The sequence below is a fragment of the Primulina tabacum genome, chromosome 7, assembly GCF_025594145.1.
Source record: "Primulina tabacum isolate GXHZ01 chromosome 7, ASM2559414v2, whole genome shotgun sequence".
NCBI lineage: Eukaryota > Viridiplantae > Streptophyta > Magnoliopsida > Lamiales > Gesneriaceae > Primulina > Primulina tabacum.
The window spans coordinates 7,653,137-7,660,023 of record NC_134556.1 but is presented as its reverse complement, the minus strand read 5'-3'; the positions used below and the strand labels follow the sequence as shown (position 1 = coordinate 7,660,023).

General features: G+C 39.2%; 1 non-coding gene across 1 annotated transcript; it reads left to right on the top strand.

Moving 5' to 3' along the window:
• The first annotated feature begins 6,028 nt into the window (after positions 1-6,028).
• On the top strand, positions 6,029-6,091 carry LOC142552466 (small nucleolar RNA snoR101). The gene has a single exon (XR_012821795.1). It is a non-coding gene; the product is annotated as a small nucleolar RNA snoR101 (small nucleolar RNA).
• Positions 6,092-6,887: the final 796 nt, after the last annotated feature.

Genomic DNA, 6,887 nt, shown 5'->3' with positions numbered 1-6,887 from the left:
AACCCTTTCCTGTACAAATCTCCCTCCACTAAGACGTAATTAAGAGCTCTTATTTTTAAACCATGTGTAATATCTCTCCTGGTTGATTCTAGCACCCGTTTCATGTCATCCCTCCAGTCACCAGCTAAGTTTATATCCAAGTTGAACGTGTCTACCTGAATCCCCCTTTGCTGAATTGAAGGATGGTTTTTCTTCTGAATCAACACTAGTCTGTGTGTAAGTTTCGGGGACATCTTCAATTCCGAAGCAACCTGTGTCAACTCGTCTGCCTCCCAATTTTCTTGTCTTGGGACGTGTACTAATGACACTTCTTCAAAATCATCTAGAAGTTGGGACACCGCAGTATAGTATGGAGCCAAGGACAAACTTGTGCATTTGAACTCCCCTGACAGCTGTTTGAGTACCAGCTGAGAATCCCCTGATATTAACAATTCTTTCGCCCCTAAATCTTTCAGAATTTCCGATCCAATAACCAATGCTTCATATTATGCCTGATTTTTGGTACATGGAAAATCCAAATTAAAAGATAGAGCGGTTTTCACACCTCTTGGGAAATTGATCACAATACTAGCTCCAGCTGTTGTTTCTGTACTTGATCCATCGAACTTCAACTCCCACGGTCGAACTCCCACCCACAAACTGCAAAACCAACCTGCTCTCCAATAAACTCATCAAGTGAAGGATGATCAGCTAAAAAATCAGCTATAGCTTGGCCTTTTACTGATTTTTGGGGGTAGTAGGTCAATGTAAACTCAGCCAATGCTAAAGACCATTTGTCGATTCTCCCAGAGAGGATGGGTCTATTAAGCATATATTTAATCAAGTCGGTTTTAGCCACCACAAGCACTCTTGATTGAATCAAATAATGTCTTAACTTAGTACATGCATAATACAATGTTAAGCATAGCTTCTCAATCACAGAGTATTTTACCTCTACTGGAGTAAGGAATCTACTCAAATAATAGATAGCCTGCTCATTTCCTTCGCGATTATTTTGAACTAATAGACATCCAATCGATTCGTGAGCAGCAGAGATGTATAATTTAAGGGGCATTCCATACCTGGGAGGCATCAGAACAGGCGGGTTAGATAGATAACTCTTGATCACATCAAACGCTTGCTGATGTGAATCTTCCCATTTGAACTCCCCGTTGTCTTTGAGCTTCAACAACTGTGAAAAATCTTTTGTCTTCTATGCAATGTTAGAAATAAAACGTCTCAAGTAATTCACTTGCCCAAGAAAACTTTGTAACTCCTTCTTGTTCTTAGGCGGATTTGCCTCCATGATAGCCTTTGCTTTGTTTTATCCACCTCGATTCCCATTTGGTGCACCAGAAATCCCAAAAAGTTTCCTGCTTTTACGCCAAAGGCACATTTCAATGGATTTAACTTCAACTCATGTTGCCTCATTCTTTGGAAACTCTTCCTCAAGTGTTCAATGTGATCAGCAGCTTGTTTAGACTTCACAACGATATCATCTATATATACTTCAATATGATGCCCTATCATGTCATGAAAGATCGAGTTCATAGCTCTTTGATACGTGGCTCCAGCGTTCTTTAGCCTGAATGGCATAACAAGCCATTCAAGCGTACCAACAGCTCCCGGGCATCTGAATGTTGTTTTGTGAGTGTCAGTCTCTGCTATTTTGATCTGGTTGTAGCCCGAGAACCCGTCCATGAAGGATAACAATTCATGCCTAGCCACTGAATCAATCAACATATCAGGTATTGGCATCACATATACGTCTTTGGGAGTTGCACAGTTCAAGTCTCGGAAGTCGATGCATATTCTAACCTTGCCATTCTTTTTCATGACTGGCACAATATTCGAAAGCCATTCGGTATATCTGATTGGTTTTATAAACTTGGCCTTTAACAATTTCTCAACTTCTTCTTTCACTTTCAATTCAACTTCTTTTGACATACGACGAGACGGTTATTGAAATGGTTTGAAAACTTCTTTGAGTGGAAGTCAGTGTTCGACCAATTTCTGGTCCAACCCTAGCATGTCATCGTAACTCCATGCAAAACAATCTTTGTATTCCTTCAATGTACTGATCAAATTTTGCTTCAACTGTTCTTCCAGTAGCTTACTCACATACACCACTTTTGGACTCTCAAGCTCCCCCAAGTTAATCTCTTCCAATGGGTCCTGTACTTCATGTTGGCCATCCTCCATTTGAGATGGCGCCATCAATAATTCATCAACTTGAAGTTCATCATCTTCGTATTCCTCTTCCTGGACGACCTCAGTTCTATAGGTGTCCCATGGTTCCTCCTCTTCTAATTTGTTTAGTACATGATGCACATGTGCCTTCCATATAGAGGTAGCAGCTACCTCTTTTCCTTTTTGGTTCAAATCAATCATCAACCTCCTCAATCAGCGGTTGAATTATCGGCCTAGGCGGCACGATAACAGTAGGCTTGAGGATTCTTTCCAACACCGAGCTTGGAGTCGGTGTTTGCATGTACAATAGATTTTCTTTCTTGCTATTGCTGCAAATTTTGATAGGCCCAAAATCCCCATTGTAATATCTGGCTTCCACTACACTTGCACTTGTTTGGAATGGTTGTCCATCCGCTTCTACAACCTCTACATCATCCCCTTTCCAAAATAACAACAGTTGGTGCATTGAGGATGAGATGCACTGGTTTGCATGGATCCAATCTCTGCCTAACAACGCTTGGAAGTTGGCGGAGGAGTTCACCACAAAAACGTACATAAAGACGACATGCTCCCTACAGTAACATCAGTGGAGAATACTCCAATGGTCTTGGTGGTTTCCCCAATAAACACAGCAACAGAAACCTCAGTTTTGCCCAGATTTCTCAACATCCTTACTGGAAGAACATTCACAGCTGAGCCATTATCAATCAAGACCCTAGACACTGGTTTCCCATTAACATGGGCCTTGATGTACAACGGCCTGATGTGCTTGGTCATGGCCTGTGTAGGCTTCTCAAGTATCACCTGTTGGGGCTTATTTGGGTGGCCCTCCTTGATAATCACTCTTGAACTCCCTTCATGGAGTTTATTTGCGTGTTCTTCCTTTTGCACCGATTCCTTGGGCATCAACTCCCCATTCTCTTTTTCAATCATTTTAAACCTCTCTGGTAATATCACCACTCCTGTGGCACAATCCACAGTGATGTGAAACTCTTCAACGCAAAAATTAATTGTTTTTCTTATTTGATCATCCTCTTCGCTCAACAAATCATCATCATCCTCCACAAACTTATCCTCAGTAGCCGATCTTCCAAACTTGGATTTACTCCCCACCGGCTCACTGGAGACTGGAACATCAATTGTGGGTTCATTTCTCAACTTAGCGGACTCCTCTCTTCTTGCAATAGCTCTTTCTCTCAACAGCCGTCTCTTTTGAGTCCTAGTCGGTGGCCTAGGGAACTTTTTGTGTTGGACCACTCTTCAAGACTCACTGAACTCCCCTCTAGCTGGAAGGATGTATCTGGGCTTTGCTCTCCTGCTCTCAAGCATTTTTCCTTTTGAGATTTCATATGCACGCCACTCTCTGCCTTGATCAGCTGATATTTTCCTGGTTTCCACCCCTCATGACTCAACTTCATATGCATTTCTCCTGTCCGAGTACCTTTGGTGCTGATCACGAGATGATTCCCCTATGAAATTTTTATTCTCACGCACTTTTCTTTCAAGGAAATGTTGGTTCCTCGGCCGATAGGCCGCAAATTCACCAACATTTCTAGGGAAACGCTGCTGAACTGTTGTATTCGATCGGCACTATGTCTTCCATGAGCTTCAAACAATTGACCCTTCGGGATCCAGTATTTCTTGATTACTCGGTCTTTCACTGCAAATGATCGACTTCTTTTCTCATTGAGAAGATCCCTCAAATATGTCACATTCACATTAACCAAAGCTACTGGGGGAAAAGGATCATCATCCACCGCCATAGACTCCTGTTTATTAAGCAACTTCACGACTCCTTTGTTAATTGTGTCCTGCAAAATGTTCTTGAATGCCCAACAAGATTTAGTAGCATGATTGTAGGAGTTGTGGTACTTACAATAATCTCGTCTTTTCAGCTCTTCTGTGGGTGGCATCCTGTGATCAGGTGGAAAAGTGATGAATTTTTCTTTTACCAAGAAATCAAAAACTTTCTCGGTCTTTGACACATCAAATGTATACTGCATGTCTTTGGGGAGTTGGGAGTTGTTCTTCTTTTCAGTTCTGCTGGCTTCTTTTTTAGTAGGAGAACTGTGCAAGAACCGGCCGATTGAATTTCTGCCAATACCACATCTTCCACCTCCTGATAATAAAACCCCATAGCAGTTTTCTTCTTGTATGACTCTTCTCTCAATAGTTCTTCGTATTCAGCCACTTTGGTAGCTAGCTCAAAGAAATCCCTGAACTCCATACCTTGGAATTTCTTCCTTAATTCAAAATCCATCCCCTTCTGTGCCATCTTCACGAACTCGGTCTCAGGTAGGAATACCTTGCACCTATTCTTTATCTTTTTGAACATGTCTATGAAATATTCCACAGATTCCCCTTTCTTTTGAGTGACTCTGGATAAATCGGCAATGCACACTTTTGTCTCTGTTCTATAGAATTGAATGTGAAATTGTCTTTTCATCTCTTGCCAATTCATCACTGAATTTCTGGGGAGTGAGGCATACCAAGCAAATGCAGTCCCAGTTAGAGAATTTGGGAATAGGCGCGACTTTAAATTGTTGAAGTTTTCTAAGTTGGCTATTTCTCCACACTGGATGGTAAATCTGGCTATGTGTTCCATGCTGGACCGGCCATCCTCCCCATAGAACAAGCTGAAATCATGAACTCTGTAACCCCTTGGGTATGGGTTATTCACGTCTATGTATTTATTTCCTACTGTTTTCGTGCGTAATTTATTATTATTTTTTGATGTTGGTATTTGGTCTTGATGTGTGGTATGTTTGATCTTTTCATCGTTTTATTTCTTTGCAGTTGGCTGGTCAGGTTGCTCGGGCGGCCACCATTTTTAGAATCGACGAGGTCAAGTTGATTTTTCCACATTTTCTTTTGAATGATCTTATTCGCGTAGTGAATATATTATTATTTCTGTTGTTTTTTTAAGTTATAGAAGTGGAGTATGAGGTTGCGGACAGCACGGTTTTTTAATCTCACACAATTACACAGTAGTTGATGAATAAATTATGTACATTTTTATTGATTGCGGACTGCACGATATTGTGTAGATATGTTTATGTGTGGATGTGGTCACCAAGGTGGTTTTTGCTTTTGTCAAAACAGATTGTTGTGGTTGATAACAAAAGTATATCTGAGGACACATCCATTGAAACAATGTTAAACTATTCAGATGACAATGAGAGTGGTGCTGCTTTTCTTCTGAGAGTATCTCAGAAAGGATCTTTTTCCTAAGCATAACAGTTTGAGATTTGGGGTGAGAATCTAGTGTTCAGATTAGTAATCTCTTAAAGATGGTATGTTTAAAATTATTTATTATCTAATCATTGTAATTGTATGACCATTTTCAGGGTGTGTTACCTCCACTTGATGTCCCCCATCATTTTCGTAAGCACAAATGGTGTTCGTATAGAGAATGTATTGTCACAGTTAAATCACCTCTATCATAGTCATCTCTTCTTTTTTTTTTTGAGTCATTAGAGAAGCTGATTCACTGTGCTAGGTCAACAACGGTCAGGATTTAACTATTTAAGTTAATGAAACCAAATACCTCAGAGATCAAATAATTTAGTGGATTGGATATCACTTGACTGCCTACATTCTTCATTGCGAGCTATTCTTGTATTGCCTCGACATTTGTATTATTGGAAAGAGTCAAGTAGGAGAAAGGAAAAGTATAGAAATTGAACATTTTTCGAAACCAAGGGTCCCCAGCTGATGTTTGAGCTCTGTCTCGTGTTATTATCCATATACAAAAATAAATTTGTATATAAAAATGGTTTGAGTTGTCTCGAAGTACGTAAGGATTTGCCTTTCGTTTTTTTTTTGTTTCTTTAGCATGTTTATATTTGGGGAAAATGATGGTTTACACTTGATCTCTGAACTTCAGGTAAGTTCATGTTGATAAATTATGTTTACTGATGCCCATAGATTTTCTCATTTTTAATCTAACATTTTTTATTCGTGTTACATCTAAATTGTTTTCCAAATAGCTTCTTTTTTCAATTTTTTTAACCTTCTTCTTGTCATATCATTAGAGTTGGTGCGTTATTTGATTTTTTGGTTCTCTCCCTTTTTCCTCCTAGTTTTCAGTTAAACTAGTCAGCTGTGTTCTTCATCAGTTGAACTCTTCATCAGCTCGCCGGGCTTCTGAAGGTCTTCTGCTGTACCACTTATCAGCTAGACAATCAGTTGAATTGTTCTTTAATATTTCAGTTGAACCGATTTAATTTGGTCAATCAGTTGGTGTTTTCAGTTTACATTTCGATAGCTTCAGTTTTACTTCGCTTAACTGATCAGTTCGAAGCCTGATCAGTTCCAACTACCTACGCACTAAGGTAAATCATTAGAAATAAAATAACAAGTTTTGTTACCATCAAAATCAAGATTACGAACATGAAATGTTCCAACAATCTCTCCTTTTTTGATGATCACAAAACTTGGAAAGTTAAAACAATTTTAAAAGAAAATATTAAAAAAAATTCTTCTTTTTGTGGGATAGCAGAAATAAAAGCTCCCCCTCAACAACTGAATGAAATGATTTGAAAGTAGTTTTTCAGTTCGAGGGATAGCAAATTTAAAATCAATTTTAAAGAATAACTCACCCCTTTAGAACTGAATCAAAAACCCCCCCTCAAAAATATAATCATTTACGCAATTAAAGAAGTTTTAGTATCAATCAAGCACTTTAGGCAACAAATCTTAATATAGCAATTCAGTTA